Below are 12,599 nucleotides of genomic sequence, written 5' to 3'. Positions count from 1 at the left end.
GGGATATTCTGTCAAGGTATAGATAAGTAACAGCGGACATGCTTGAAAACGAGGTGTGTGCTGTCCTTGGGAGGACTTGCCTGCAAACGGGATGTTCTGCCAAGTGGGCTAGGAGGGCACTGAGAAAAATTTTATTATCTGTAATTAACAAAGAGCAGAGCTCAACATACTCCGAGCTGAGAATAGATTAGCCATGAGAAGCGGGTCACTCTGATTAGAAAGTAAAACTTCTGTGTGCTATGTTTAATTAGCAGAAAGACCTGATTTATTGATGTTGGAAGGCTACCTTCTTTGTTCACAATACTATAAAAGATTGCTTGTACACAATAAAGGACTTTTTTTCTGCTGCTGCTTTGCTTGCTCTGCTTCTTCTTTTTCTTTCTTTTCCCATGCTGACCTGCAAATGAATTACTGCAACACTAACTTTCTCATTGTGCTGATTCTCTTGGGAAGAGCAAATTTTAATTTTTCATGAAATCTAATATATACAAATATAATTTTTCACTGTCATTTTCCAATTCTATTTAGGAGTAATCACTAGCCTAAGATATGAGAAAGTTTCTCCTAGTTTTTATTTGAATATCTCATAATATAGCTCTTATAATAAGTCTAGAATACTTTTCATTTTTAAAGGAAAAGTATTTTCCACTTATGGTTATCAGATTATCTCAGCACGTTTTCATATAAATTATGCTGACATCTTAATAATCTATGAATTCATGTGTACATGTATCTGATCTATCTCTACATTGTTCCCATGACCTGTGTGTTGATTATTATATGTTATTCCTCATTTTCAAATTAATTAGAATTTTGAAAATAAATCATAGTGTTAACATGATTGATGGACTAATCACAGTTATACACATTTATAGGGTACAATGTGACATGTTGCTATATATGTATACCATATGTAATGATTAAACCAAGCTGATCAACATATCCACCAACTATTTAGCTCTCATTTTATGGTATTTGTTAAAATTTAAAATAATGTTAGACTTATACTAAAGTTGCAATATATAGTATAGAGAGATTTTTGTATGTACTTCACCAGTTTGCCCTAAAGTCGATATTCTATGTGCCATCAACAATCATCAGAAGTAGGAAACAAGTCTTGATACAACACCTGACATGAACTATAGACTCTCTTTAGAGTTCCTCAGGTTTCCACTAATGTCCTTTTTCTGGTCCAGAATCCAACCAGGATGCTCCTTAGTCTCAAGTTCATGCAATTTGTTGGTTTTCACTGGCTTTTTTGACACTTTAACTTCTCATTCTTTTAAAGAACTATGGTCCGGTGATTTGTAGAAGGCCTTTCAAGTTGGATATATGACATTTTTGTCATGGATGGGTTTATATTATGCATATTTTCCAGAATGCTCCAGAAGAAATGCACCTTTCCCAGTGGACCATCTTGGAGAGACAAGGTGCTCATATTTAGGACGACTGATGTTAACCTTGGTCACTTGCTTCAGTTGGTGTTTGCTGGCTGATCCACTCTAAAGTTCCTGTTTGCTTATTTCAATAGGATGTGCCACTGGGAAATGCACACAGTTTTTACACAATGATAATTGTTCCAGAGGCTGTACTTCAATGTGGGAAGAAAAAGACAGTGGAAGGAGCATTGTAAAAACCCCCAATATTGTCAGTATTCCCCAGAGAAACAGAACCAACAGCATGTGAGTCTCTGTGTATATGTCTAGAAGTTTAATTACTTATTTATTATAAGGAATTGGCTCATGAAACTACAGGGAGTGACAAGTCCAAAGATCTGCCATCTGCAAGAAAACCATGTGTGAGGGAGTGTTCATTGTGAATGGCAGCAGGATGAAGACAGAGAGCCAGTGTTTCTGTTTGAGTCCAAAGGAAGGAAAGAGCTCATGTACAAGGCAGGGCAGTCATGAGGAGGTGTTCCCATTTAGCCGTGGGAGGGTTTGTGTTCATGTTCCCCTCAGGCCTTCAACTGATCAAGGCCCACCAACATTGGGAAGGGCATTTTTCTTTACTTATTCAAATGTTAACTCATTCGTCCACAACCTGATTGTCTGACCAAATATCTGGGCATCCTGTGGCACTGTCAAGTTAACACACAAAACTCACCATTGTATGTCCAAACATTGTCAAAGTGGCTCCCATTCTCCTCTCCCTAAACCAAACTTAACATCCAAAATAAAGCCAGTCACAAGCTTGTAATTCCTTCAACAAGATACAAGGCAAAATGCCCTACCTCTTTTCCCAGGAGGAGGTAGAGCTTTGAGTGACATTTTAACAATACTGACAGCTACAATACTAAGTCAGTGCACCTTATGTTACATGATAAGGGAATAAGAGAGGAAAAAAAAACACAGATATTTGCAAAACACACACACACACACACCACACTCAAGGCAACATAAGGAGTAAAAACTCATGACAACTACATTTGTCACTTTGGTAAACAAAGGCCACCCAGTTGCAGAAGTTATTTGAAACTTCTTGCCTCCACAATGCACTCCATGTTTTCTTTGGCTTCTGCAAGTATCTATGGTGCTAGAGCTATTGACCTCATAGTGTGACCAACAGCTCCAGTTCTGAATTGTTCAGGCGATTCCTAATCCTGCCTGCTGATGTTGCCACAATTTTTCATTGCCCTTAACCAGGCACATTAATATAAAGAAGCTCAATGGGACTTACTCTTCCATACCTCCAGTCTAATAGTCCAGTGTCTCTTGTGAGTCAAGACCAACTCCCTTGGTCAGCATGGTAACTCCTGTCTTTTCTTGTTGGTTCAGAGGCCTGAAGAATTAGGCAGAAGGGAATGAAAGGAAAGGAGGAGATATGTGGGTAGGAAGAATAGTAGAATAAATAGGACATTATTATCCTAGGATATTCTGACCAAGGGATGGAAAGCCACAACATTTCAGAGAGCTCCATCATATTGGAAGTTAATCGGCATAATCCATGGAATCCCAGTGCTGTTTATCAGTGAATCCCAGGGTTTCATCCAGGATCTATGGGGGACAAGGAAAGGGTGACCTTCACCACCATGGCATCTGTCAAGGGACTGAAGCCAGGTGAGTCCACACTTTCCTGCAGTTAGATTATTATCTTGTTTGTCTTCATCCTGTCTTAAGGGGTCTCAGTAGTTTGCTGAGTGCCTAAGTATGCTGAGAAGCTGCTATGAAGAGTCAAAGGCTGAAGTTATGTGAGAACCCATATCTTCAAGAGATTCCAGTAGACAGGCAGTCATTTGATTTTTATGTGGGTGTGATACTTGGATTTGAATGCAGGGTCTCTCTATGACTGGAGTACATTGCCAGATTATTATTATTATTATTATTACTATTATTATTTTGTCACTGAAGAGTAAACACAGGGGCACTAGGTAACTAAACCACATCCCCAACTCCTTTTAAGTTTTTTGTATTTTGAGATAGGTTCTCACTAACTTGCTTAGGGCCTACCTAAATTTCTGAGGCTGGCCTTGAACTTACAATCCTCCTGCCTCAGCCACACAAGTCACTGGGATTACAGGTATGTACCACCACACCCAGCTCCATGGTTTATTTATTATTTTTCATTCTTGAGATAGCATGTTTATAAGTTGCCCAGGCTGGCCTTGAACTTGCAATCCTTCTGCCTCAAACTCTCAAGTAGCTAGGATCACAGGAAGGCATCAGTGCCCCAGCCCATTTATTGTTTTAATGAATAACACAGCAGTGAGAAGGGCAGCCTCTTGCCTCTGAGCCGTTGCATGTCTTGTCATCCTAGGTGTTCCAGAGATTCAGGAGGCATGAGAAGAGACTCCCAAACTTCTATGGTGAAGGAGTATCCAAGATTATTCATGGAAGTGCATATTGATTAATTTTGGTAACAAATTTGGTAAATGAACTGGCAAATGGGAAATACTTTGCCTCATGAACACTGTGAGACTTAACTGGGTATTGGGTATTGGACCTACTAATCTTCACGTACTTACAGTGTGTTCATTTTCCTTAACACACTGCTGTCAAAACCACTTATCTCTGGCAATGGCTTTGCTTGTGCTTTGCAGAGATGGCATTTGTGAACCTGGTTTCATCAGATTCTGAGAGATCTTGAAGACATGACTCACCAACAGAATCAAACCCATCTAAGGACTGAACCAAAGCTTCTCAATACCATCCTGCAATAAGAGGTAGCAAAATTCTATGGGGAAGGAAGGGATGATTCCTGATCAGAGTAAGGACCTTATAGTAAGATGCCTCTGTAAGGTCTATTTTTTGTTTGTTGTCTCCAGAGGAAGTGCCAAGGAAAATGGTGACATGATCAAACACAAAGAAACCAACTGGGAGAAAATCACTGTCTTATCTGGGGAAACGTGATCATCAGAGTAAATAAGAGAAATGCAATTACACCAAATTGGACATTTAAAAGTTCACAAATCCACATCAATAGAATGATGAAATGTATAAGGCCCCAAATGGAAACAGATAGGATGGAAAAGTCTACCTCATGGAACACTGTCCACTCATGAATGTGGGCTGAGTCAGAAATCATCATGGTGGCTAAAAGTGTGGGAGTAACACTGGTATGACCAGGATCTTTACACAGTTCAAAATATCACCAACTATTGTAAAGGTAAAATTTCTAAGCTGTTTCTAAACTGCAAAGCCTGAGTTAAAGTGTAAAAGACCGGGCATTGTAAAGTTTCCAAGCTGCAGGGCCTAAGTTAAAACGTGAAAGACTAGGTATTGTTAAAATTCCTCTGCTACCCCCAGAACCTGTAATCCCTGTAGCTGTTAGGACAATACTGGAACTGCCCAGTAAATATCCCCACTGTTTCCACTGGTTGTCTAATAACCTGGGACTCTGTGTAGTATGTTACGTAGTCCTTGAGGCCCTAAAACCAATCAGTTTTAATGTGTACCCTGCTTAGAAGTGACCAATCACCCCTGTCCAGCCTGTTCCCGCCAATGAATGTACTAATCATGTCTCAGAGTTGTTGTTCAATTTTTCCGCGCCTCATGATGATTTGTTCTGATGTATGCAAAGCCCCCTGCCCTCTCCAAAAAGTGTACTTAAGCTCTGCTTGACCTCTGCTCGGGGCTCTGGGCTGCTCTCCCTTCCTGAGTGAGGCTTGAGCCTCAGCATGCTGAATCAATAAATCCCCTTCTGCCAATTGCATGAAGCCAGTCTCTTGTGTGGTCTCTTCCTCCGACGCTTTGCCGGACCCTTACACTATTCCCTAAATACAAAGGAAAACTCGTAAGCATCAAGTCAAGACATGAAAAGTTAACCTGAGCAGAAATAACATAGCCACTATTCTCATACACAGATGTCCCATTGCTCCTGCTGGAGTGCCACAAGAGGTCACATCACTTTAAAAAATAATTGTGTTTGTAGGGAACGTGTACACAGGTTTTTCTTGGCATGTTTCCCTAAGCAGTAAGTATAGCAAGTATTGCATAGCATTTATTGCATTAGGTATTATGAATAATATAGGGGTGATTCCAAATATACAGCATGTTACATTTAGGATATATGTAAGTGTTACACCATTTTGTATTTGGGACTTGGAGCATCTGTCCATTTTGGTATCCACAGTGGTCTAGGAACTGAAGCCCTAAAAGTACTGAGGGATGACTCTATACATGGATAAATAGCAAAAATACTTTCCTATTAAGTTCAGTTGTTCAGATAATATATTAATATATAATTGTATATGATAATTACATATTATAGTCACATAATACATGTTCTATAAAAATATAATATCACCTTTATAATGGATATAAACAAACTAAGAGTAGAAAATATCTCCCTTAAATTGCTAATAAGTCTCACTAAAGGGATTATGCGTGCTCTTAATAAGGGCTTGCTTGTGAGGGGAGTGTTAGTCCTTTTGTCCTTCTTCCGTCTGCCATGTAAAGGCACAGAGATCTTCCCCTCCAGAAGACACAGCACCCAAGGAATCAACTTGGAAGCAGAGTGCAGCCCTCACCAGAAAACAGAACCTCTGATCACCTGACTTTAAACTTTAATGCTTCAGAATTGTGAGAAGCAAATTTCTGTTCTTTAAAAATTACCTTGTCAGTAGCATTCTATTAAAGCATCACAAAATGGACTAAGACATGGTAAAATATGCATATATGTATATATCTGTGTATATGTATTTCACAATAAATCAGAATATGGTAGAATGAAAAAAGTCTCACTAAAAGACATAAAGAAAACCTATAATACATACCAAAGTGAGATACATTATTAAATTAGTTCGTCTAAGTCAGGAATGAAGGAGGACCATCATTGTCCATATTGTCCTTGAACATTAGACTATAAGTGTTTTGTGACTTCATCCTGTAAATCAACCATGCCAAGTAGAAGAGTCATGACTGGGGCAAGATGTTCTTCTCCTTTTGCTATAGAAACCTTTAAGAACACGGGACTACCTAATGGGGCATTGTTTCTGTAACTAGGGTAACAGGGCTCTGTTTCTGAAACTGGGGTGACTGGGCTAACTGGGACTGTTAGGCTTCCCGTGGCTTGAATGCACTCTCCTGCTTCTGTAACCTGGCTGGCTTGCATTGGCTAGACCCCCAAACATCCCTTTTGCAGTTTTCAGGCTTATAATGAGCACCCTTGCAGTTGTTTGGGGCTGATCAGGGGAACAGCTTTATGTTCTGGTCAGCCGCCACCGGTGTGCTTTGATAAAGGCTTGATTCAATTATATATAAGTGGTCTGGAAGTCAGTTTATGAAACCCTGGGATGAAGCTTTAACTATAACATTTGGGGGCTCGTCTGCCAAATTCGCCTCCAACGATGGGCCTTTGGACCTCAGCCCCGGAGTAGAGGGGAGCTCCTGAGAAATGTTCCTCAGCCTTACTCCGAGGACGAGTCCAACCCATCCTAGGACGCTCTGAAAAGCCTCCTGCAGGCTGTCAGTTCTGGTGAGTCGACTCTTCTGGGGGAAAAGGTCAGATTGGACACAGTCGCTTACACCTTCCCTGGGACAGGACGAGACGTTGTCACTGTCTCCCGGGAGGTCTCCCTGTGGGGCCTCGTCTGTCTGTATCTGGGGCCCACTGGAGGCCTCCCTGGGAGGCCTCATCTGCCTGGGGGCCGGACGAGACGTGGTCTCTGCCCCATTAGAGGTCTCCCTGTGTGACCTCAGCGATTGTTGCTTGTCCTGTGACTGTTCTGCTGTTTGTCGTTTCTCTAGTGTCTTCTGCTGTTTATCATTTGCCACGTGTCTGTTTGCCGGCTGTTTGTCCTGTTCTTCTATCCGAGTGTTGTGTGTGGGCCCTTTTCTTGTTCTCATAACCGCCCTTCTTTCACCAGGGCGGTTATGAGAACGACTCCTTCGCTCCACCGACATCAGAGACAAGGAAGCGCTACAGAGATCTCTAGCTGGACTCCTTTAACTTGTTTTCTTAACACTTTTCAGGACTTTGTTGGTTTGTTTTTGTTTGTTCCCTTTGTGTTCTGGTTAATTTCTACCTCAGTTTGTTTCTAATGGGAAAAAAATGGTTAAAACGGTTTTAACTGTGCTCACTACGGCTTGCATTAAAATGTAAAGTGCTACCAACAGGAGTAAAAAGAATTGTCAAAAGTAAAGCTAAAGGTAAAAAGAAAAAGGCATTCTAGAGATTGTCTTCATTTAGGACCTGGGCCAGGTGGCCAACTGGGTAAATCATGTCACTTCCTATGGAGGACAGATTAAAACTAAAGTGATTTATAAAATTATTATTCCTAAAGTGTATAACAAAAAGTATAATTTTGTCTAGAAATTTGGCTTTTGTCTCTCAGTATTTGCAAGCATAAATAACTCCCAACTACTAAAAAAAATGGTCTAAAGATTTTTCAATGTCAGGCTAAAAGTTGGTGGCCGTTATCCAAGAAACCAGAAAAACCAGTTTAAAATGGGACCCCAACCTGGGGGACTCTCCCAAGGAGACCAATGAAGCTGCATCTTTGGGAAGTTCCTCCAGGGAAAAATTAGTCCCCTTCATTTGTCTATGTTCCCTCAACTCTTTTCAGCTTTCATGAACAGGACCACCTCAGAAAAAAGGTCAAAAAACTTTTAAAATTCTATATTTGTTAAACTCATAATTTTGATCCGATATGCCTAGGTTAATATGTTTTTCTGATGACACTCTGCTTTATTCTAAGGCCAATTTACAAGGGTTAACTCACAATCTAATAGGTTTTAAAAAAATAAGCTACAAGGCTTTTGTTTGTCTGTTTGCTTTGTGTGGGTGCACCGGTGTACTGTCTGTCTATGTGTATTGCCATGTCTACATATATTTGGTACAAAAACTTGACATATGAGCTCATAAATTAAAATTTTTAAAAAATGGATCCAAATACTTTTGGTTAATATAATTTAAAAGGTTCAATTTAAATTGGATAAATAAATAAAAGTACAAATGTCTTTAAAGTTACTAATGCACAGTTTTGTTTCTAGATGGTTAAACAGCTGTTAAAATGTTAATGTCTAAAAAGTGTCTGATATCCATTGTCTCTAAAATTTTTATTCAACAAAAAAAGATTACTAATACTATTCAATACACTTGTCTGATACCTTGTTTTTAAAAAAAGATACATAAATTTTATCTAAACGTATATAAAATTAATCATGGATGTGTTTGTTAGAGACATCTAATTGGTACAAAGTTAAAAATGCTGACTGTTAAATATAATATGAAGTACTTTTAACTCCTTAAATTCCAAAAGGTAAAATTCTTAAACAATTTTGGTGTTTTCACAAATTGGTAAACTAAAAAAGAAATTTGAAATTATTTTGTGTTATTGTAAAAACAAGGTTACTCTAAATTACAAAGTCCCAACAGGTATAATTCTACATACAAGGAGTCAAGAGGTTTCAACTGTATTTCAATTAAAGTACTGTAAAAAACAAATATTTCATCTTATTAAAATGGATTAATTTATCTAAACTCAAAAGTTTATAAGGGTTATTTCAAGGTACAGACAAAAAATCAATGGGTTAAAAATTTATTAAAATGTTCTAAATATAAAAATATATTTAATGAAAAAAGTTTCCAGGTAAAAAGTCTTTCTGTGATAAAGTATAATTATAATGCATTTAAGTAAACAACAAAAGGGTCTAATTAAGTAATATAAAGGTCTATAAATAAAAGACAAATATTAAAAGGTTTAAATGTAACTAAGTTGGTTATATATGTAACACAAATATTTAAAACTATTCAAGGTTGTTCCCTAAGGACAAATAATAATGATTTGATATATTTATATGTTAAAATGACAAAACCTTCTAAAAATATTAGTTACATTATGTCTGTTAAGTTTTATCCCCTAGAACAAGTAATCTTGTAGAAACTAAGGTTTGTACATCTGTGGCTAAACAGCAACTGTTATTTAAAAATATTGTTCTACATTACAAAGTCTAGATTTTCCCTTAAAAGCTAACCTTGGTTAATATAAAAACATCAATAAAAATGTGGTACATTACTCTTCTTTACAGATTAAATGTGTTCATATCTTTCAGGTATACAAGTCTTTAAGGAAAAAGGTTTAAAGAACATTTTATCAAGTGGGTATTCTCCAAACTAAAATTGTCTGTAATGGTAATTTAAACTTATAAAGATAATAGATTTTATTGGGGATTTATATTATTTGATGTTTAGTAACCAAATCTTATGTTACCTTTTACACTAAAATATAAAAATTTAAAGATATTTTAAAAAGTAATGAAAGCCTAATTTTTTAAAGGTTAAATATTATAAAACATTTTGCCACTTTTCCACATAAAACATGTTAAGAGCTCTCAGCCTTTCCTTAATTAATGTTTCAGATGTATGTCATATTGTACTACTAATATTCATGCAAAGTCAGAAAACAATATATGTAAACTTTATAAAATGATACTAAAAAAAGACAAAGATCAACTTTAGAACTAAAACACTTTACCTAAGATTGTGAAGAGCCCTGCCTTACCTGAGATAAGGCTCTGCCTCCCACCTTACAACATGTCAGAATAACTTCAAAGTAGGCCAGATTTCAGTTAATTTAAAGTTATATTCAAAGATTAATTTTACTGGAAAGATTACTGTGATCTCAAATAAAAAAAATATAATGTATAATTCAGGAAAAGTTCAAAATTATATACAAGCAAAATATGTTTTTACTATTGTTAATTTCACTTGGTATTTTCATTATAACTAAAAAAATGTGACCACTACACTTAGAGCAACCAAGAAAGAGACCTTTACTGTGACAATGTCTGATTAACACGAGAGAGAGAGAGAGAAAAGAGAGAGAATGGAAAGTAGAGAGAGAAAGAAAAGTGCAAGAGAGAGAGAGAGAGAGAGAGAGAGAGAGAGAGAGAGAGAAGGAAAGAGAGAGGGAAAAAGTGAAAGGGAAAATGAGAGACAGGGAAAGTGAGAGAAAAAGGAGAGAGCAAGAGAGGAGGACCTGGCAAGAGAGAGTTTTTATAGCCAAAAATCTAATGGAGTCCCTGGGTCTGCAAGCTGCCTCGTTGGCATACAGTGATTGGATCACAGTAGATGCTAAGGTTTCATCTTCTGCCTTCAGGCAGATCTTCAGCATTACATAAATTAATACATAAAATAAGGATATTGTGTTATGTAAAAATTAACTGTAAAATTATAAACATTAAAGATAAAGCCCAGCATTCTTACTTTAAAACTGGTAAAACTGACTGGCTGGATGTTTAAGGCCAAATTTAAATATTAAGGTTAAAATAAAGGGGCCAAAGAAACCAATATTTGGCTCTTTCCCTCTGAGTCAGCCTGAACCCAGGACAGGGGGAAAGCTTTTCAACTCCAGGCCACATAACCTCCCGATAAGGGAAATTAATGAGACCCCTGGAGAACAGAAAGCCAATGAGTGTCCATGCTGCAAAAGAAGAGGGTCATTTAAAAAGGAGACATACCTGATGCTTCCAAGGGAAGCCATATGGTCAGCAAGACCTTGACCCATCCTAATGCAGATGACACTAACAGAGCTAAAATGCTACTCACACGTTCCCCAAGAATGTCCTCCAAGGAAACTCAGCTGACTCTTACCAATAGATAGGACAAGGTCAGTTTTACCAGTTTGGTCTTAAACACCTAGCAAAACAGTTAAAACCAAAGCACAGCCATTCCTGGACATTTAAAAAGAAACAACAGTTATTTTAATGTAACTTAAAATGTACACTAGTGTTAGCATCCCCAAAATAAGTAAAACTGGAGGCAACAAAGAAAAATTCTTAGCCAAAAATGTCTGATAACTATCAATAAAAAACTGCCAAAGTTTTTAGTCAGTTTAAAGCCTACAGATTTTCCTAACTTCCTACATTGGTAGATGTAATCAATATTTATTAATATAATTATCTAGCCCTAAGTAACAAAAGGATCTTTACTGAACACAGAGGTCATGCCAAAAATGTATTTTTTTTCAAAAATCAGATGACATTAACTAATTTAAGTAAATGTTGTGTCTACATTCCTGATAATTCTTACAATGTTAAAAATTTATATTCCCTAAAAAAGTGCCTTATTAGGCTTTGTTAGGCCATGTTATGGGGACATTTTCTCAGGTCTTCCACCTCCTGGTAAACAAGTATTAATTTCTGTCATTTTCATGATATTCATGGACAGGTTCCAGATGCTACAACTGCTATTTGTATTAACCTTACTTCAGAACTCATGTCTTTTTGTTTCTCTCATAGAAGTGCCCACCCCAGGTGAATTTACATCCTGTTCTTCCTGAGCCAGATTTTTACTATGGACTCCTTGACCCACTCAGTTTCTAAAAAGGGACTCCAAACTGCTTGCCCACTGCACATCGCCCCCTTTCAGCTGGAAGTATCAAGAACGATCATCGCCCTTTTCCCTTACGGCAGTTGGAGGTCCCTAATATTAGAGGAAAAATTATGCTCAACATAGATGTTCGCCAATATGTCTAGCTCAGGAAGATGTACCTGGGAAACTGCTCCCAAGATCACCCTGGGTGATCTCCCATAAAGAGACACTTGCTTCCACAACCCAACTTATAAGTGGGACAACTCCCTGTTCACCAAAGATTGTGCTTCCCAGATCCCACTTTGAACTCCTTGACTAAATCTCCAAACTGTTAATAACTCTGCACGATGTGACCTACTATTTTGATGGAGTAAAGGGAAAAGAACACCTGGACTTATTAAAAGGTCAGGCCCTACTGATTTATCAACATAGACTGGCTGCCCCCATTTTAGTTCCCCTCCTGGCTGGTTTGGGAAGTCCCTCAGCTGTCAAATAGATATAGATTTAGGCAAACTAGAAAGGTCAATCTCCAAACTAGAGGTTTCACTAGACTCTCTGACAGAAACAGTCTTACAAAACAGATGAGTTGTAGATGGACTCTTTCTGAAACAAGGAGGACTTTGTATGGCTCCAGGAGAAACTAGTTTCTCTGCAAACCATTCTGGGGTAATAAAGGACAGTTTGGTGCTTGTGAGAAACAGGTTAAAGGAAAGAGATGAAGCACTAGAAACTTCAGGCAATTGGTCCCAAAACCTATTCTCATGGTCCCCTTGGTTGACTACCATCATTTCAGCCATATTTGGGCCCCTAGTTCTTCTCCTGATTGGTATTACTGTAGGACCCTGCCT

Source organism: Ictidomys tridecemlineatus, chromosome 15 (genome assembly GCF_052094955.1).
Source record: "Ictidomys tridecemlineatus isolate mIctTri1 chromosome 15, mIctTri1.hap1, whole genome shotgun sequence".
In the NCBI taxonomy this organism is placed as follows: Eukaryota; Metazoa; Chordata; class Mammalia; order Rodentia; family Sciuridae; genus Ictidomys; species Ictidomys tridecemlineatus.
The sequence above is the reverse complement of the archived record's forward strand: the minus strand, read 5'-3'. Positions refer to the sequence as shown.